Source organism: Miscanthus floridulus, chromosome 4 (genome assembly GCF_019320115.1).
Source record: "Miscanthus floridulus cultivar M001 chromosome 4, ASM1932011v1, whole genome shotgun sequence".
Taxonomy (NCBI): domain Eukaryota; kingdom Viridiplantae; phylum Streptophyta; class Magnoliopsida; order Poales; family Poaceae; genus Miscanthus; species Miscanthus floridulus.
The window spans coordinates 85,524,731-85,546,549 of record NC_089583.1 but is presented as its reverse complement, the minus strand read 5'-3'; the positions used below and the strand labels follow the sequence as shown (position 1 = coordinate 85,546,549).

The window sequence follows — 21,819 nt, the reverse complement described above, 5'->3', positions numbered from 1 at the left end:
GCCGTGCCTGCCCGCCGTGGCCTCCTTTTGGTTTGTCCACGCCGCACGCATGGCCCCCCCGTGGTGTCTACAGTCTACGTGGCAGTGGATAGGGCGGTTTTGGTTCGGGTGCATTTGATTAACGAACAATCAAATATCTGCGCACAAACTGCGGCACTTTGCCCGGACGGTCATTCATTCCAGGACGCCGTAGAACCCGTACTGTACGTACGTAGCACAGCCGTTATGTTCACGATTCGGTTGTCCGGGAGTACTCAACTCGTGCTAATCTCCTTGGAAGCAAGGAATAAACTGACCTGCCTGCATTGCCCTCTGCTGCAAGGAATAATCAGTGACAGGATTCCGTGCTGCTGCCCGTCGATCACTTCTTAAATGTGGTTCGTTTCTATAGCCACCAAACGTGTGCTGCACCACATTCAATACACCACGGCTAGCTAAATCATGGCCTCACATTTTCTTTTTCAGGAATGCTAAACATCACATGGGTGTTTTAGCGCTCATAAAACACAAGATTTTCCCTGTGCCTCTGATGCGTAGGGCCCACACCCGACTCCACTTGAAAAAAGCGACCCTCCTCCCCGACGTTCCGCCCTCCACGGGCTCGGCGGCGGCGACGCATCTCTCGATCTTCGACACTGCTAGCCTCTCTCTATCCTCTTCTCTCCTCCTCTCTCTCCAATTGGTCTCCCTCCCCCCCGGCACCGGCCAGCCCACCCGTGCCCCGCTACCTTCCAGGCGAGCCCACCCGCTGCGCGGCTCGCCGGCCATGGGCCTGGATCCGGCCTCCATCAACCAAGCCGGTGGATCCATTCGAGGTAGGACTTCTCTTCCTCCTCCTCCTCCTCATCCTCTTCGTGGATCTGTGCCGACCGGAAGACAAAGACGACGACGGCGGTGGCTAGGGTTCCGGCGACCCTCTCCCCTAAATTTTATCCTTGTTCTTTCATAGAAAAAAATATTTCTTGTGATTTGTGATTTGTGTCGACACAGCCGCAGATCTTTGTTACTTGTGATTTGTGCTCGACATAGCCACGGCGTGGACGGCGGCGGGGGGCAAGTTCTGCAGTGCGTCTGGAGTTAGAAGAAGGCTGGAGGCCAGAGGTAGAAAGAAGGCTGGAGCCTATTGGATCTTCATCCTACGGTTCAAAAAAAATCATACGTTCAAACTGCATAAAACACAACGGTTGTACAGTAAATAAACTTTTTTCTTTCTTTCTGAAAAGTCTGCGGCCTTTTCCGTTCCTGGTGGCTGGCACGCACGATAGAGGATGCCAGCAGCAGCCCCACGGTTGCAGAGCAGCGGCACTGGTCGATCCGATCAGGTAGGCATTCAGATGCATGGCACAAATGCTGAGATTGTTCAAGCTCCGCCACTGATGCCCAGGCCATGTAAACCGAGTTGCCGTTGCCCGGAGGGCTGGCTACGTGTACAGAATTATCGAGGCAGTGAAGCAAATGGCCAGAAAAAAGGGGGTCACTGTCCTGCGCGCACTGTATCGTGCACACGAACAAGCCAGAGGAGCCAGATCCAACCAACCAGAGATCGTTCGTTGCGCGGTGCGCCGGGGCGTTGTCCATGCAAAGGGCGTGGCCTGTGCCAGCCAACGGAGGTGATGATATCGACCGCACCACAGAACAGAGCGCCCCCGAGCCGAGCCGTCCATGCCGAAACGAAAGCTAGCAAAACGGCCGGGCAGGTGAAGACGCGCGTCGCGCTTTTGCCTCGCCGTACGTCCTGACAGTTTCCCTCCGGCGGGCTGGAAAAGGCCTGGCGTTGTCGTGACCCCTCGGTGCGGCCCCCGGCGCCCCGGGCGCTCCGGGTGTCCGGTGGCCAGCGGAAAAGCAGCAGCTTGGGCGCTTGGCCGCGCCGCGCACGGCGGGTTGTTGCCGTCGTCTCGTACCGGAATCCAAGGCTTGGCTGGCTGGCTGCGCAGCTAGCGCGACCGATCCGTGGCCGTGCACGGTTCGCGTCCAACAAACTGGTCGCATTCATGGCCGTAGCCCGCCATGAATCGAAAACACACGCAGCACGCAACGGACCAAATCGAAAACGATTTGTTGGGATGAGATGCATGGTTACGAGTTATTGCGTGGGCCTGTACGACAGGTTAATTAAGCGCCTAAATAAATGTGAAAATGCGTACTACTGGGCCACATCTCTGCTGCTGGTTTTATTTAAGATGGAGATCGAGCAAACTGAAAAGTAATGGGGGCGCAAGTTGAGAAGCTAGGCCTGCCGGTGAGGGGACTACCGGGTCGAGTCGAGGCGAGGCCACCGTTGGGGGGCAAGATGCAAGAAGGACGTGGATGGGAAGGGCGGAAGACCACAGGCAGGCGCCCGTGGTCGGGGGAGTTGTGCCGCACACAGCTGCTCGCGTCTCGTCACAAACGATGAACTGTGGTAGGTGAAGGCTGAAGGGGACAACGATGAACTGAACCAAGTGACTGCCGCCGGCTCTCTAATTCCTCAGATCATCTCAGGGCTCCAACCTCAGAGGCTCAGAGAGCGTGCCAGCCTTCACGGTTTGTATGAACAAAAGCTTCTCTTTCTCAGCTTTTGCTCTCCCCTGCCAGACTCTGTTAAAGAAACAATGTCTAGCCTCAGAGAAGGCAACAGCAAAAAGAAGCTGTGATTATCGATCTCCAGCGAGTGAATGGCGATTTGCGACGAAACGGATTGGCCCTTGGTCGAGCGCGTTACTGTCCGGATTGGCGAATTGCCTCTTCATGTGGTTTATAATTACTGCGTGCTTGTCCTGCACAGCAGCACAGGGGAACTCCTCCCCCCTTTTACTGCCGTCAGCTGTTGTCTCTTGTCTGCCCGAAAAGTGAGACGACACCTTTGCCGTGCGAAACTGCAAGTGACGCTGCACGTACTACCGCACTACAGCAACGGTCTGTTCGTGTCATGTGTGGTCCTGTTCGTGCATGTGGCCGGAGGTTTCTTTCCATGTACCGCTCGTACAAATTGCGTGCTGGTTTATGCAAGGTTTAATTTAGGCCCGCGAATATGCCTTGCGCAGGAGGGTACACGGTTGAACGGATGAACCACCAGATTCTGGATGCTCGCCTGATCTGATCACATGGCTTGCAGAGCTGATGTTAGACTAGTTTTTTTTCTTCTTCCTGATAATAAAGGTCTGCATTCCGATAACAAGATTTTCAGACAAACTGCAGTGGCCTTCAGATCAGCGGAGGAAAGCCAGCAGCGGCTTCCTATAATTATCGTCCTCCTTTTCAACCCTCTTCGGTGCGAGAATCTGCTGCGCCGGAAAGACGAAAAGGATGATGGTTGGCCCCCCGCCCCCGGTTGTGTTGTGCCTGATTGATTGATGGCTGCGGGCTGCCTGGCCTGCTGGTGAATGAATCTGGAGGGGGCGAGCGATGAGCGGGTTGTTGTTGTTGCAGGGCATGTGCTGTGTGATGCATTTTCAGCGGAGGGCGAGGAATGTGGTTAATGCTGGTCGTCTTGGCGGGATAAGATCAGGGCTAGATTCTTCTCTGCAGATCCATGATGTGGCCTATCACGATTTTCATATCAGCGCAGTGCTAGTGCTGCTGGACGCTGGATGTCGTGTCATTGGCACAGCGCAGCAGCCACTTCTGTACCACCGTCAGATCTGCATATGCCACTGGAGAGCACTTCTCAGGACACCAGCATGCTCCCCATTGCCACCGTAGGAACAAACAATTGCAATTTGCAAAGCCTGAGATCCCAAAGCTCCCTTGGTTCAGTTTGGCAATGGATACGAGTTCTTCTTGTATACTCCATGTTGGATGTTGCTCATCATGATGAACTTTTACCCCTGATCTGATCAGCGGGGATTCGGAAGATGATGACGGGGGAGCAGTGGTTGCCGAAAACAGCAAATTCGGTGGCTGTGGCTTGATGCAGCCTTCAAATCTCTAGTACGTTAGTACTCCGTACATCACAAGCGTCAGGCGTCAGCAGATCCAAGCAGGAGCAAACAAAGCGAGGGCACTGTCTCGGTGTGTCCGTGTTGGCACTTGGCAGATTGCGGATTTGGAAGGCATGGCAAGCATGCAGACGCGGACTAAATTCTGGGCGTTATTTGAAGATGAGAATGGACAAAATAGTTGATGCGACAGGTTTGTTATGAGGTCGCGTTTCGTGGTACCACCGTACCGTACCGCCGCTGTATTATTGATACGGACGTCTGTTTCAGACGAACTTACACCTGAGTATTTTTGTTACTTGTGCGTAGTACATGCCAGATGATCTTACTATTAACAGATGAGCCGAAGCTACAAGATCATCACCATCCATGCGTTGGAATACACAGTACACTCCCAAGGGGTACAGTTTTGCTAACCTTGGTCTCTAGTCTCTACATCATCGATCCGAAGGTTTGGCTATATCATCACCTCGGCGTCGCCGGGAGAAAACTCGTCGACATCCAAAGCTACATTGTTCAATGCCAATGCCGACGACTATGTATGCCAGACGTACAGCTGGGATTTTAAGCGAAGATCGATGCTGGGAGATCCGGAAGAAAGAAACCAACGCGATTTCATCGTGCAGACGTCTAGACGCGTCACTAATGTGGAAATCTGACGTAGTTGACCTCAACTATGACATCTAAAGTTCTGAACCGATCGAACATTGACGCTTGACGCAGGGGAGGAGGACGTATTGCTAGTCTCATGGCGTTCGTACTTCGGAGAATCCAAACTCCCAAAATACAGTCGGCAAAACATGCATCTCTGGACTACTCTATCTATGATTACATATATAAACACCGTATGATCTTTACATTCCGATGGAGCGACGACCTCGCAGAGGACTAATCTCCTGGCAAACCAAGATGGCGAGGAATCATCCGATCTCCTACTGCATTCTCCTGGCGATCCTACTCGCCGTACCGCTCACCAACGCCGCCATGGACTACCAAGCGGCGCTGCTGACGCAGTTCATCGAGTACCAGCAGGCCCAAGCTGCAAGATCAGCAACCGCGTCCGGGCCTGCCGAAACCGACCCATGGGCTGACCCCGTGAGGAGCTTCGGTGACCTGCCCACGAACTGCAGGCGACCCCATGGGCAGCAAGGAGGCCGACAGGATCACGGCGCTGCCTGGGGCAGCAGCCGCCGCGCGTCGACTTCGAGCAGTACTCCGGCTACGTGACGGTGGACGAAGAGCACGGCCGCGCGCTCTTCTACTACTTCGTGGAGTCCCCCTACGACGCCGCCTCCAAGCCCCTCGTCCTCTGGCTCAACGGAGGTAATAAGCAGAGGATGTTTTGGCATTTGATTTGGTTGCGAATTGCGGTAATAAGTTGCGTTTCTTCTTGCACGTGCGCGCAAGCAGGGCCAGGGTGCTCGTCGCTGGGATGGGGCGCCATGATGGAGCTCGGTCCGTTCCGTGTCAACCCCGACGGCAAGACGCTGAGCAGGAACAAGGGACGCCTGGAACAACGGTGCGTCGTCACCTATTTATATATAACATGTTCATGTACAAGACTTACGAGATGGCCTGGCACTAGTAGTACTACTGCTAGCTAGTTTGAGCTAGTGACGATGACTTGCAGTGGCCAACGTGATCTTCCTCGAGTCGCCGGCCGGAGTCGGGTTCTCCTACTCCAACACGTCGTCGGACTACGACGAAAGAGGTGACAGGTCGATAGCAGTGGACTCGTACATCTTCTTGCTCAACTGGCTTGAGCGGTTCCCTGAATACAAGGGCCGCGACTTCAACATCGCCGGCGAGAGCTACGCCGGCCATTACGTCCCTCAGCTGGCCTCCGTCATCGTGGCTGTTCGCCAACGCACCGGCAAGAACCCCACGAGCCTCAAGGGAATCTTCGTAAGTCCATTCCGTGCCATTGACCATGCAAAATTTAGGCAAAATTCAGCTGCAACTAATAATCTCTTTTTTTCCGCGACCATGCCATTGACACGTTTTTTTATTAGAACTGCTTACATTCCTCCGGAATGGTAATCACCAAATTATCGAAATGAGGAACCACAACACCAAATACAACATTTGTATTACATCCCACTTATATGCGACCTAGCCTTACCAGACCGGAAACATGACGCAGATAGAATTTCAGAACCTATCATATAGAAGAACTGAAAGCGACCTAAGCTGCCTAAAGTGAGTCAGTACCCAAACATTTGCCTCTTCCACTACAATCATATGCACCAGCTGTGGTGTTGCCGAAGAGCTTTGTCTACCAAATGTCCTCGCAATTCCATTCTTATATAGTCTATTATTACATCTGTATATCTATATAGTAGTGTTAAAAGGAGCACCCTTTTTGTCGTGGATTATTAGGAAAGGAAAAAAATATACCATTGGTTTTTATGATGATCTAACAGTCTACGTTGAACAACTATTATCTTATGAGCTCTTTTACAGTGGTTGGGGTACTTCTTGGTTCCTCTTAGTTTCTAAGCAGTTAATTAGCGCTAATTAATTTTATGAGTGGAAGGTTAATACGGTAATTGCGGCTCCCCCTCCCCGCTACCCCTCCCCCACGCGCGACCGAACCCGCACGCCTCGCCCACGTGCACCCGAAGGACGTAAGCAGTTCCGTATTGAGCAAGGCTTCCCTGCCCTCGGCCTTAGCCGCGGCCGCCTCGCCCTCGACCGCTCGCCAAATCTGCGCGCGTGCCGCCTTCCGACTGGCCTTCCCTCTGTCCACCACCTGTGCAGTCCTCCTCCTCCCTCCTCTCCCTCTTCACCCCTCGACCCCTACGACCCCATCTCACACCTCCGCCGTTCAGGAACCTCCTCTCCTGCTCCACTACTACAGGCGAACGACGCACGCCGCACGAGCTTCCCTCTTGCTGTACGGCCGCGCCGCCACCCTCGCCCATCGCTCCTCGCCATTGCTTCGGGGAACGCCATCGATTATCGCGGCGTCCGTCCGGGATCGATCCGAGCACGCCCCTGCCGCGCTCCGCCTCAGTTCAGTTTGGCCGAACCTCGTCGTCGCCGGCCCGCTTGCTCGATCGTGCTGTCACCGACGCGACGATTTGATGGTGCGCGCTATCCGTTGCTCCTCATTCGCCCTAGCACGTGTCGTGGTCGCCTCGTGATCTAATGCTTCTGTATTATGCTTGCATCTTTTGGCTCCTGTCTACTGTCTAGTGCTGAATCCATGTCTTATATTTGTAATCTTGCCGTTACCGTGAATCCATGTAGCAAAGCAAATATTGACGCACAAGCAATACTCAGATCCAGGCAGTGCAATTTTGATTTGGGTAGCCACTTGGTGTTCCTCATAGGTTGCTGTGTTGCCAGATTGAAATTGGCCAGATCGGTTTGCCTTGTGTTAGATAGTTTACTCAATGTGTTAGTGGGGTCCCAAAAGTGCCAAATCAAAATTGACCGGATCAATCTACCTTGTGTTAGATAGTTTACTCAATATGTTAGTGAAGTCCCAAACGATCTGGTCTACACTTAGTAACCTACTCCGATCATATTAGTTAGCTGTTTTGTACGAGTGCCACCTTAGCAATTTGCATTCTTGGATTCCAATTTTATTTTAGTTCTCGCTATTAACGACTGAATACCCACCTTATAAAGTAAGAAGTAATGCTTCTCAAAATCTCATTCCATCCTTTGTTTTAGTACATGGTTGTCTCACACTCTCTTATATTGCTTTATACTACTATTTCTTATGGGGAAATAGTTTTAGATTGTGGCCTCACTATTCTCTATTTTGCTGTAGGTTCATGGGAGGTGCTCTTTGTAATCCCAGTAACTGAGGTATGCACCGGTTTGAACTTTAGCTCTGATAACCTACCTGTCCCAATTAATATATGGACCTTCCTCCTATTTCTCTTCTACTAAACAGCAGCCAGATAGGCACACACCATCATCCTTTCAATCGGTTGGTGCTCATGCTGGATACTTGATACTCAAACAATTTTAAAATCATCTTTTTAGTTGTAAATCTTCAGTTCCTACTATTTATTTGGCATATGAAGTCACACATCACAGCTCATACCTGCCAGTATTCCTTTGAACAATATATAGTGTCTTCATAGGCCATTGAAATTTCTTGTTCCACAAAAACGTTTATGTTGGATCAACATAATAGTCCTTCCAATATTATATCACAAAAATTCTTTTCAGGACTATTACAACATGATCACACTCAAAAGTTTCATAAATATTTAAACTGATACTATTTTCTTTGATTTTTCTATTTGGATTAGCTACGAGATTGGATGGACTGACTGCTTGTGTTTTTAGAGTTCTATCGCCATCAGTCTACATAAAATCTGCATACTTATTGTGAGTATCTACGTATAATTAACCTCCCAATCCACAAACTGATTGTAGCTGCCCATTGAAGCTCTTTGTTTTTCCACATTTAAATTATTGATTTTTTGCCTTTCAAAGTTGTGTTCAATACTTAGTGCTACATTGATAGTGTGGCTATATTTACAACTTCAGTGGTTTTGTATTATGCACTTATGTTATTGTTTTTTCCCTTTAAATTTGAGGCCCTAGACTAAGCTGATCAGCCTACTTCTACTGTCACAATATAATACTGCAAAACCATATCAACTTCTACCTACTTGCTTCTAAAAAAAATCTACTTGCTCAAAGAAGCAAACACGAAGATAGACTCAGATTACCATCATCATCAAATATAATATTTGCTAGCTTAGACGTTGTTATGCCAAACTTCTTTGGAAGAAAACTGTTTTTGCACATCTCTTTTCTTGTTGGAATTTACTGTTCCCTGTTGCATAATATACAAGCATCTGTACAGGAGGAAATGTCAGATCTTGAGTCTTTGCTGGAGTACAATAAATTGTCAAGAAGTTGTTTGCTAATGAAGAAGAAGGATTTCAGTTCTATAAACAACTACGGTTTTGAGAAATGATTTAGTGTGAGGAGAAGCTATTGTGAGTGGGACAATGGCCACAATGAGATGACTCTTTGGAAGTTCGTTTGCAGTTGTCAAGGTTTCCGTGAAGAGAAGCAGCCGAAGAGGGCGATTAAAAAGCGGAAGCCGCGGAATATTACCCGTGTTGGATGTCTTGCTAAATTTATGATTGCACGAGATCAGATCACAGGGCAGTGGTATGTGAAGGATTTCATCGATGAACACAACCATCCGATGGCGCCAGCAGAGCTTACTTGTCTGCTACATTCACATAGAAGAATCAACGATGAGCAGAAAGCTTAGATTGTGGAGATGGAGAGTTCTGGGATCCGCAAACACAAGATAATGGATATTTTGGAAATACAGTATGGTGGGTATGATAAGGTTGGGTGTACAACAAGGGACTTGTATAATTTCTGCCATCGCTATAAGGCGGAGACAATTGCTGCCGGTGACGCTAAAACAATCATCAGTTACCTGACGGAACTTCAACGCAGAGATCCTGATTTCTTTTTCAAGTACATGGTTGATGGGGAAGGACACCTGAAGGGACTATTCTGGTGTGATAGTCAATGTCTGTTTGATTATGAAGCATTTGGTGATGTCGTTGTATTTGATAGCACCTACAAAACTAATCGGTACAAACCTACCCCTTGTTCCTTTTGTTGGGGTGAATCACCATCGAAGCACAGTTATTTTTGGATGTGGAATTATTTCTCATGAGAATATTGAGTCATATGTGTGGTTGCTGAGTACATTTTTCGAGGCCATGATTCAGAAGCATCCGATCTCCGTGATCACTGATGGAGACCTTGCTATGCAGAGAGCAATTAGGCTTGTGTGGCCGAATTCATCGCATAGGCTCTGCATATGGCATATTGAGCAGAACATTGTGCGTAATCTTAAGGATGATGTTGTTGAGGATGAATTTAGGAGTTTCCTTTATGATTGTTGGTCCATAGAAGAGACCGAGAGAAAATGGCAGGAATTTTTGAATAAGCATAAGGTTACAAATAAGGAGTCATGGTTATATCAGATGTATGATATGAGGAAAATCTAGTGTGCTTCGTATCATGCTGGTAAGTGCTACTTAGGACTGAGGAGCAACCAACGAAGTGAGAGTCTAAACTCTAGGCTTCATATGCGTCTAGATCATAAAATGACACTGCTTGACATGGTAAGCACTGCATTTCAGGGCTGCGCACAAATGAGGCAAAGTTGGACACTGATGCATTGCAATCTGAGGCATGCACAGAACCAGATGCTTCAATTATTGAGATAGAAGCCGTGAAATCGTTCACTCCAACAGTTTTTGCCACGGTGCAGTTCAACATAAAGGCAGCCAAGAAGTGTTTTTCGATTGACATTCTAGATGGCGATAATATGAGTGAATATATTGTTGGCAGGAAGGATAAAGGAGACATGATGTACTATGTCAAATGTCAATTTTGTGATGAAGGCAATCTGAAAGGATTTCCTTGTTCTTGTGGTAAGTTACAATCGATTGGAACCCTCTGCTCACACATCTTCTTTGTATTGGGCGATCTGGATGAAGACAAGCTTCCAGACTGTTGTGTTTGAAAAGGTGGACAATGGGGGGCGAAGAGTGCATTTCCTCCGAAAAGGAAGAGTACCATGTATGAGTATTCCGAAAGCCTACAGAGGTACCGTGAGGTACGCAATATCAGTCACGCTGCAGCCTTCGCAGCATCTCGTTCACTTGAATCATATGAGCGGCTAAAACATGTTCTGCAGGATGAAGTTGCTATGAACCTGCTAAATGAAGGAGATAACAGAGGCAAGAGGTATAGTCAGGTGCTGCCACAAGCCCCGGATGTTGATTCTGTAGCGTTCAGTAATGTGCTAGATCCCTTGCATGTGCCTGGAAGAGGGGTCCCGAAGAAAAATTTGAAGTCAATTTCAAATACGAAGAAATCTAAGGTCAAATTTAGCCTGTGTAAGGATAAGGGTCACAATCGGCGAACATGCTCCATGAGAAAAGAGGTAGTTCATCTAAGTTGAAAACAAGCCATCTGCGAGGCATGTGTAGTTATGACTGATGTTTGTCCTCTTCATTTGTAGGAATCAAAGCTCCCTGAAGATGTGCTTGATATATGATTTGCCAATGATGAGTTTGTTGTTGCCTATTGTTTATAGGTACGCTGGTGAACAACTTATGATTTTCCATCATCTTTGCAAATTGACATGCTGCTATAGTTAGGATAATACCAAATTTGTGTTATAAATACAACGTTCGGTTTGTAACCAAGCCAAAATTGACTAGTTTGCAATAAATATATGCATGTTAGTGTCTAAATATTTTAGAACAAAGGAAAAAACTGATTTCTTTCATCTTTCTGGATCCTGCATGCATAAGTGATTTCATACCTTCCTGTATTAAATGTTTCTGAACTGCTTATTTTGTTTGTGTGGTTGATTTTGTTTTGAATACTAATAGTGGATTAAGACTTGTGAAGCTATAGTGAAGGTTATATTGAGCGAGCGAGAATATTTCTATTCAATATCAAAGCTATGTGGTATAACTATGATCAGAGCAATTGATATTTAGCAGGTGTCTGCACGATGCTATGTCATTGTCTCACTGTTGTGGTTCAAGTGCATCTGATTAAAGTTTCCTATGATAAGATAATTACAAGTTTACATTGTTGTACCTGTATTTAAAGTGTGCAGTTACTGTTTAGCTAAGCTTTTTTTTTTTAACTGTAGCCAATGAAGGCAGGTTGATACTCTTAGAGTTTTGATATTGATAGATAGGTTTTGTACCTTGCTATTTCCTGATTGTATCTTCTGAAACCCTGTAAAGTGTAATGAATAATGGACATACTTTTTGCAGGTGCGTTCCTTGCTGTTTCTTAGAACACATGGTACCAGATTATTAATGGATTAGAGCGCCTGGTTGAGGCTTCACCTGTTGCGAAGCGTGTCCCAGCTGCTTCTTTGGCATTCACTGTTGGTGTGCGGTTTGCCAATAACGTGTATGGAGGAATGCAGTTTGTTGACTGGGCAAGAATGAGTGGTTGAGGTGTGAGCTTTCATTTTCATGGTGAGAATCTTTACATTCCTTCTGCTACACATTATTCAATTTTTTTGGAGGCAAGTAGTACCCTTGGGATCCTTGTTCATCGTGAATTTAAAGCAATTGCTGGTGCTGTGGCAATCAGCTTTCTTATGGCATGTTCTATATCTGTTTCTGCATGCGCAGCTAAAAGAATGCATGCAATTATTACCTGATCTCCTAGTAGCAGTAAAAGAATCGAAGATGTTGAACAATACATAACCAAGAAAATACTAAGAGACTTCATGAAATCATTCATGTAATATTTAATGGAAAATTCCAATGTGCCATGATCATTTGGACAATGGCGGGCAGATGGAGGCCAGCTCCGTACTCCAATCGGCAACCGGGTTCAAAATGAGTCAAAGGTTACTGGTAAGTGATGCATCCCTATTCCAGTGATTAGATGTATGAATTTGTGTTTGTTCGGGCACTAGGATAGATCGGCGCCCACTTCCAAGTTTGCCCTGTTATTTTCCAACCAATCACTATTAGATGCTGATGATGGAGATGACGCAGCGCTAAAAAAGACAACAGAAAGAAGTACAATTACAGACTGCTCATACCATAGCTATAAATCACGACATAAATAAATGAAATTCACCTGGTAGGGCTGGAAAGATTTTCAGAATCGTCCTTCTCTACAAGCACGAGATCAAGCTTGTCAATGTTGACCTTCTCTAATTGCACATTTGATACAGATGGTAACTGCAGTGGTAAACAAAAGAATTCAGTTACCAAAACTAACAAAAGTAAGGTTATTAACCACACCGTATATGCTGTTGTTAACTGCAACTCAGGATTCACTGCAAATTGAACGCCAAGTGTCAAAATCTAGCCGAGATGACCCCCAGGCCACTATAACTGTAAAACATCTAATTTAGAAAAACACCAAACCCGTCCTTTACGGCCGTAAATGCCACAATTCTGAAAACAGGTAAAAAATTAACACAAGTGCAGGAAATGTAACATGAATGCAGAGCTAATACAAAGAATAACTTCATGGAACCATCGTGTTAACACAACCGCGACTGTACAACTCTAATTTGCTTAGCTGAGTAGACAATCTATCGCGACTGTCAGTCATAATCCTAAGTTCAACGCAATTACCGCATTCTACTGCCCACGAAGTACAACTAGAGTAGGGGGGAAACAAAATTCACCGGAACATATCAAACGTTGGCAACTTGACTGCAGCGTGGGCAAGCATCTGCCAACAATGCGGCCCATAAGCCCCGACTCCCGAGAGAGAAACAACAAGGCAGCTGATATACAGAGAGTTACAAGTGGGAGGGTGGCGACGTCTTATCTTACCGTGATCTGGAGCTTCCCGACACGCGCTGTGTCGACGGCGAGCGCGGGAGGCAGCCCTAGGCTCGCGTGCAGCGCATCGCCATTGATATTTGGGACGCCCGTGCTATGATAGTTAGAAGGATTAGCATTCCTTTTTCCAGGCACAAACATTGCAGCGAACTCTAAATGGTGGAATAAATTTAAGACAAACAAACAAGAACCAAGATATGCAAAGGAATATAGTAAAAGGGCACCAAAATGCTGAAATATAGGTAAATACCATGTTGCATCTCCTTGACGGCGAGCCCCTCCATGTGTTTCCAGTAGCAGGTTAACAATCCCTACTTGCACGGTCATTCCATCTGCAAAAGAATTGATCTTTACAAACTAAAATCTATAAAGTCAAAAGATTAACAAAGTCTAAAAATTTACCTATGCCCTGCTGCTATCACTGTGGTAGAACTGCTATTCCCCGCCTGCTGTTGCATTGCTACTGTCCCATAGACTCAGTGAAACTCTATAATTAGTGAAAACCTATTTTTTGCACATAACCAGATTACAACTGCAGCATTCATTATTAACATTTCTTATTCACATCATTTGATGCAGTAGACAGTGGTACCATGGTTCATACTCAAAAAGTGCAGGGAGGGACCAAGAAGCATGTAATTTCCATATCCAATATCTAGTTCCTATTTTTGTGCAAGTTGCCTTTGCATTGTTAGCAACTTACCATCGACCAACTGGTTGCTGCAGAAATATATGCATTTAATAAACTCAACTGTGAGTTTTGTAAACGCTGTAAAAGCCTTATCGAGCGACCACAAGGATGCTATTAAGTCTATGGGATTTGCGGGGCTGCTTCATATGCCAGGGACGTGTCTTAGAAGACAAATGATTGACAAAATTGCAAACAGATACGAAATCAGCAACCAATGCTTTTTTATATGTGGTAAGAATGTTTCTATTTATCTAGAGGATGTTAGGGACATAATGGGACTCCAGATTGAAGGCATAGATGTTTTTAAACATGTAAACCAAGAGGAGGTCAAAGATGAAGACAAAAAAGTGGACATTAAATTGATGAAGAGGTATGAAGATGCAGACCACCTTATCACGATAAGCAAGTTGAAACAAATGATGATGAAATCAGGCACTCCGGATGATGACTTCAAAAGAATATTTGTCTTGTTCACAATTGGTGTCATTCTAGCACCAACTATGAAGCCCTATGTTAAAGCTAGTTATCTACCCGTGGTTAGAAAAGTATCAGACATTCTGAAATTCAATTGGGGCCAATTCACTCTGACCCATTTATTAACCTCATGTAATAATTACATAGTTAAGAAACGAGCCAACATACAGGGCAATTTGACTTTGCTGCAGGTCAGTTCTATACGCTACAACCACCTATAGACAATGTTTACTTTTGGTGTTATGTATTTTTTGCATTGTGTTAATAGTTTTGGTACTGGGAGCGCGTCATTGCGTCACCAAGTACGGGATCAATTACGAGACAATCCAACCACCACTGATGGCGAGGTGGACTGATGACAATGCTGGTCTTCGATGGCATGCTTTTAATCAGGCCGACCTAGATGGAGGAACTGTAAGTTTCGAAACATACCATCAATATGCTGTTGTTCATACGCATACATCCTAACTATCTTATTAATTGTTTCTAGCTTACGACGCGCACTACTGGTCAGACCACCCTACAGCAGACCACCAAGCCAAAAAAATATAAAAACGGAAACATCAATGTCAGAACAAGCGCCAACACGCGAGGAGGGTCTAAGCAACAAACAAGTATGTATGACACCTATTTATGTGCACAACCTCATTTGTGTGCTTAATTCATTCTTTCCTATTTATGTAGAAACAATTCCTTGAAGAATGGGCGAATGACAGCCAAACGGACATTGCACTAGCAATGGAAAAAAATATGGATATAAACCATAAATATGATAGGAAAATATTATTACAAAACGAGGAGTTAGCTAAGATTAGAAAGGAGAAAAGGCTGGACAACATACTGGAAGCTAGGGTGAGCAAGATAGAAGACGATACTATAGAAATGAAAATGGATATCAAGGTAACTAGCGTGAGTACTCATTTTCGGTTCCCATCCGTGCTTCATTGTCTAATACAATTTCTCAAAAAAAAAAACAGAAAACACAACAGGTACAACAACAAATCCTTCAGCTACTGCAAAGTATTGTTTACCCATCTACGCCAACATCTGCACAAGGTCAGCCGTCTATGGCTACATCTTCGCAAGTTCGGTTATCTATGCCTACATCTACACAAGTTCGGGTATGCAAATGTGGCTTCAGTTGCTTAATTTAATGTTGGATTTGATATTTTGGAATTTAACAAAAAATACCAACTATAGGAATCACCACAGATACTAGTCAAGAAGTCAGCACCAGGTGGCCCACTGCATTTCTCCCATGCACTGGCGAGAATCAATGCTGAAGCACACACTGGAATAAAAGTTAAGATGGAAAAGAACACGCAGTAGCAGAATAGCCCCTCTACACAACACCAAGGCGACGCCTCTACACACATCACACCAAGAAAGCCAATTGTCGACAATGATTACAAAGTGAGTCCAATAGACACAGAAGTTGGATGCTTCGTAGTAATGAGTTACGACCATGCTAAGGTTGTACAAATAGGTGACCATGTTCTTACAGCCAAACAGCTACGCCCTAATTTCACAGATGGCTTTATAGTAGATGAGGTAAACTGATTTCAGATCCTTTTTGTCCACAATAACATGCAAACACCTACTATGTACTAATAACTCCACCCTTTGCAGGTCATAAATGCCTATATTGATTTCAGCAACGTGAAGACTGAAGAGGCATCATTCATAACAACTTTCTAAGCCAGGAAGTTGGCTACAGATAATCTGGGTGACCAACGCCTGACATTTAAGAAGTTAATTACCGACAAATGTGTTCGAAGGCATTTGGTATGTAATACTGATTTTGTTTGGACACTTTTACTTGACATTTGCATTCAGGATAATATTCGTATTTATTTTTTAAAGTTTTGTCAATTAGGACGATTTACTGTATTTTTGGTAATCTCTATTGCAATTATTGTTTTTTCGGTTTTTGTGCCTATGCATATAAACAAAAACCACAGAGCTCTCCTAGTGCTAAATTTTATAAAGAAAGAGGTCTAGCTACTTAACTCCTTAGCCTCAACCTGAGATGAAAACCAAGAAAAGGCGTTGGTAAGTACAACGTAACACGTACCACCTATTCAATTACAATTATAGCTCGATCAAATTTAACATCTATCTCACCATCCACTAGGTGGAAAGTATACAAGAATGCATTGATTCTTCGGGCAACGATGGCTTGGTTAACTTGCGTGCCTGGAAACGAATTCCTTATCATAACATACCGCAACAAACAGACGGGTACTCCTTTTCCCTTTTCTATATTAATGTTCTACTTCAATTACTAATTCTTATGTTCGTTGCAGTCATTCATGCGGGGCGTTCATAATATTTTATATACTGGCATGGGATGGAGAAAAAATGGCCTTTCATTTCACAAACGTGAGTCTTACAATCCATGTTAATTCCAAATATCTACAGACTCATTCAATAATTGTTATATGACAGTGCACTATTTTCACTTGTATAGACACAAATGCAAGGATTTAAATGGAGAATATGCACGAGGTTGCTCATTTCTGATCGCAACATGAGACGACAACAATCGAACCAAAATCCTATCACAGTCTGAACTTTTAATTCATATTAAAAATGATCCAGATGCATCAACTTATACCAGATTGTACAAAATATGCTGGGTCTAACATTTTTCTTGATGATTCTTAGGAGGAAGAGTACTATGCAAACAATCCGGATGAACAACGCCAGCACGAACAGGCTGAAAATTCAAGCGATGTTCAAATAATAGAGGCTCTATGGGCTACAGTATTGACAATCATTGGCAGACAACTGCTAATGAAAAAAAGAACACACAATCAGTCAGTTATGAGCCAGCCTACCCTGACATGGTACCGATCTACTATCGTATTGCCCACAGATCATATCATACATTCAACCATGAATTTAAGAGGTCTGCTACCAAGATAGTGCCAAAAGATTCATTGCAGGCTCATGACACAATACAAAGAAGTTCGCACTTGCATAGTAAACTACATCATGGTGAAACAGAATGAAATAGTAAGCACATCATAAAATGGGAAAGAGAAGGTCACCTCATCTTCCTAACAACATTCGCCATCTCCTCTCTCTGCTTCTTTGCTCTCTTGTGAGTACCAAGCTTCCTCTTAGCCAACTTGAGTGCATGCTTGTCCTTCCCAACTTTGAGAAGCTCAGTGATGCGTTTCTCATAGGGAGAAAAACCAGCAACCTCCCTAATCAAGCTTCTGACAAATGTCACCCTCTTGGTAGCTTTCTGAAATAAAAGGGCCATGACAAAGATATAAGACCATGATGCTAAAAAATAAAATAAGAAGTCATTAACAACCAGAAAACATTAAGAAAAACTAAGATAGCATCATGTCAAAATTCCATCAACCGATTCAGGAAGTTGCATTTAGCGAGATCTTTTAGAAACAAAATCAAAATGTGACTTAGCTTATATGTCATGTCTCGCCAATAAATATTTGCCTCTAGAACTAGCGACATGAAGTAATGAAATCCTCCGATTGCCAAAGGTGAGATGAGACATGATGATTAGTATGAACTTTGGGGCTGCTTATTAGTTACAGTAATGATCCTGGTATCATTTCCACAAATGTTTTAAAACTATTCCCAAAGCACCACACCTAGCTTAGTAGACTGACCAATTCAGATCATTCAGCGGCAAACTCACATTATGCCTCAATTTTACAACCCAAACCAGTCATAATGTAAATTAGGTAAAACTTCTGCTTAGGAATCATGTACTAAAAAGGTGCATTTAATGAGAAGTTTTAGAAACAAAATCACAATGTGACTAAGCTTCCACGTTATGTCTCACCAATTAATATCTGCCTCCAGGACTAGCAACTTGGAGTATTGGAAAATCTCCAGATTGCCAAAGGTGAGATGAGGCAAGAAACACAACAAAGCTGTTAAAAAAGGACTATTCAATGTACAAATATTTCTACGCCCATAGTTTTTTTGTCCAAAAGCAAGAGGCCTGTTTGACCTAACAATTCGAATTATTCAATCATCAAACCTCAATTATCTAACATTAATGATACACCAAAAGTAACATTGTAGTTCAAATACGCAAAACCAAGCAAGTCATCCACTAGAGTATGTAATCCAGCAGAATCCACCATACCAAAATGCCAATCTCTTACCAAGTCAAAAATAAAATTATTGCATAAAACAGTCAGCGTTCTTTTATGTCCAATACACAAATCATAAATTCATAACCTGCAATTCAACTAAGATATATACAAGAAGCACGGCACAAAATAGCAGGATTTTGCTCCTTTAGGCTAGATTACACCTGCAATTGAGATCGTAGAGCAGTATTAAGAGATCGGAGGCTTCAGAACGGATATTCTTACCCCCTTGTGATCGGACGGGCGAAGCGGCAGCTCTCGCTTGGTGATGATGTGTCCCTTGTTTATGCCAACGAAGAGACCTGACTTGGCCTATGTCGGTGCCATGGCCGGTCTCGTGCTAGCTCCGCTAACCTAAAACGAACGCAATCAAAGAAACCAAATCGAATTAGACACAAAATGAAGCTGAGATGAAATGAACACATTCGAAGAAACCAAATCGAATTAGACACAAAATGAAGCTGAGAGACTTGTAGCTTCGGGTGCAATTGGGATTGAAGACGACGCTTGAGGTTACCTGAGTGGGGCACGAGCGAAACCCTACGTCGCCGGGCCCGAATCTCGCCTCCTCCATCGCCATCGCCAGATCTATGCGGTGCCGGTGTAGGAGCCCGGCAACCCTCCTCATCCTCCTCCATGGTGTCGATCCCCACCATGGCTGCTGCCTAGACCGTCGTGTCCGCGAGCGCACCTCGCCGCCCGCACCCTCCCGCCAGCGGGGACGGCCACCGCCGCCACGAAGGGGAGCGCAGACGCCGCCGGGCCCGGATCTCGCCTCCTCCACCGCCATCGCTAGATCTACGCGGTGCCGTTGTTCGTAGGGACTGGTGAGGAGGGATGGCATGCCCTAGAAGCCACAGCCCTACCCTCGCACTCACTACCGCAGCCACCGCCCTTGTCCTCACCCTGCCCACTGCCGCAGCACACAGAGACAAAGAACAGAGCGACTGAGAGGGAGGGGCTGGCATGCGTTGGTCCGAAGAGAATTATACGTGAAAAGACTGTAGTACTTCAATCATCCCTACTACTCTAAACATTAATTTTCTACCATTGATTTACTATTCTACCCTCAATACGTAAAATAATTTCAAAAATAGAAAATTTCCCACTTTTTTCATGTGCTGATCCGATCAATTTTAGTATGCACCCGGTGCATCTGGTCCCACCATTTAGTACGCACTTGGTTCCTCCCGATACCTCTTAAATTGGTTCCTCTTGGTTCCTTTGCCTTTTTAGCCGTCGGATCGGTCCTTGTGAGCCGTCCATTTTATGACAACCATTGTAAAAATTCTCTTATCTTATTATTACAATATTAAAGTCACCGTGTTCACCAAGAAGCCCTCGAAATTATGAGATTGGTAACAAAGGTTGTGCGGTCAGTCACCATTGCTTCAACTTCTACAGTTATGCTCACTAGCCATCATGTACACACAAGGCCCACTCTAGTCATTGGCCATGACTGCCATTAAGCTTGTCTAACCCCCAATTGCTTCAACGGATCAAAGGGTTGGCAACATAGTTGCCGGTGGCACGATCGACTCGAGTTGAGCTCGACGATGTTGTTAGGGGCGTGACTGAGGGATCGATCCTTGTGACATTGACAATGGTGTGATTGACTTGGCTTGAGTTTGACGACATTGCTAGGTGCATGACCGAGGGGTTGAGCCTAGTGACATTGTTAGAGGCATGACCAAGGGATCAAGCCTAGCAATGTTGTTAATGGTTTGACTAACTCGAGTTGAGCCCAATGATGTTGTTAGTGGAATGACCAAGGGGTTGAGCCTAGCGACATTGTCAACAGTGGTGATGTTGTCGGTGGTGCGACCAACTTGCGTTGAACCTGGTGACTTTGTGGGTGACGTGACTGGCTCAAATTTTGCGCGATGACATTGTCGGTGGTGTGACCAGGGGGCTCAAGCTTGGCGATGTTGTCAAGGGAAAACATGGGATGTAGAGGGATGCCTAACGACATTGAGGGATAGCGAGGGACAAGAAGTCATCAAAGGGATGGCGAGGGACGTTGAAAGCTAGGATCCTCACTGAGAAAGTTCATGATGGAACCAATCTTGATTCGTCTAGATCAGATCTACGCACAAAGCTTCCTACCTTGCGTGCAACTGTCGTTGTTTTTACCATCGACTATGATTATGCAATGATGTATGAGTAGTAGATCTTGATGGTAGCACACGAGATATGATGTTTATATTGGTTCAGGCAGAGGGTGCTTTACATCTAATGTATGAGGGTTGTATTGCTTTGCATTGTGTGCATTGAGGTGATTTGGGTTGCCAAGTGCCGTGGGTTCATAACCACGGATATTAATTAGTGGTTGATGTGTGGAACTTTGGTGGTTAACACTCAAGACATGAAAGAAAATTTTATCCTAGTTCAAGCCACGGAGCCCTACGTCCAGCAGTGAGTTCTTCGTGTCAAAAAACCCAAAATGAGTTCTGAGGTTTTCTCTAGGTTCCTTCATCGCCAAGGGAACACTTTTGGGCTTCGTCGTCCATGTCTTTCAGCCATTGGAGGCGTCGTCGCTCCAGGTGTGGTCGTAGCCAAGAATGTGGAAGCATCCCATGGTAGCTTTTGCAGGTGGAAGTGTCAGGTTTAGCCTGACTGGGTGCGTGTTGTTCCTTTCATCTCTAGCTTGCTTGCCTCCTAGCGTTCCTTGCATGCGTAGGGAGACAAAGCCTTGGGAGGCTAAAGAGTGGGTCTAGGAGCTAGGGTACAATGAGACATATCTTGATCGGTTTATAAATTTGTTTCCTAGTTGGTTGCTACAAGGATCCTGTTAGGTCAGGGATAGTAACTAACAATGTCTTGTTTTCCAAGCTTATGGAGATACACTATGTAGATGTATGACTTTGAGTAGTTGGCTCAACCCACCATATATCTAGGGGTTAGATATGTGATCCATAACGATACCAGGCGGTTAATATCATCGACAACCATCGACATGGACAAAGGAAATAGCCAATTAGAACATACCGCTGCCAAGAATCATGTCTTAAATGTGATGGTTGAAAGCTCTAGTTTAGTTTTGGTGAATTGATGGAACCCTAAGTGCTAACCTAGTTTATCAAGTGATCATGATATAGGTCACACACTCCAAGTGGTGAAGCAAATGAAGATCATGACATGATGTTGGTAATGCCATGATGATGATCAAGTGCTTGGACTTGAAAAGAAGAAAGAGAAAAACAAAAGGCTCAAGGCAAAGGTATAAATGATAGGAGCCATTTTATTTTGGT

The 21,819-nt window shown here is 45.1% G+C and overlaps 2 pseudogenes; both read left to right on the top strand.

The window, feature by feature from the left end:
• Positions 1 to 5,006: 5,006 nt before the first annotated feature.
• The window catches only part of LOC136551944 (serine carboxypeptidase 1-like), a 70,044-nt pseudogene continuing 53,231 nt past the window's right edge, over positions 5,007 to 21,819 (top strand).
• On the top strand, positions 9,391 to 10,986 carry LOC136550658 (protein FAR1-RELATED SEQUENCE 4-like; annotated as a pseudogene).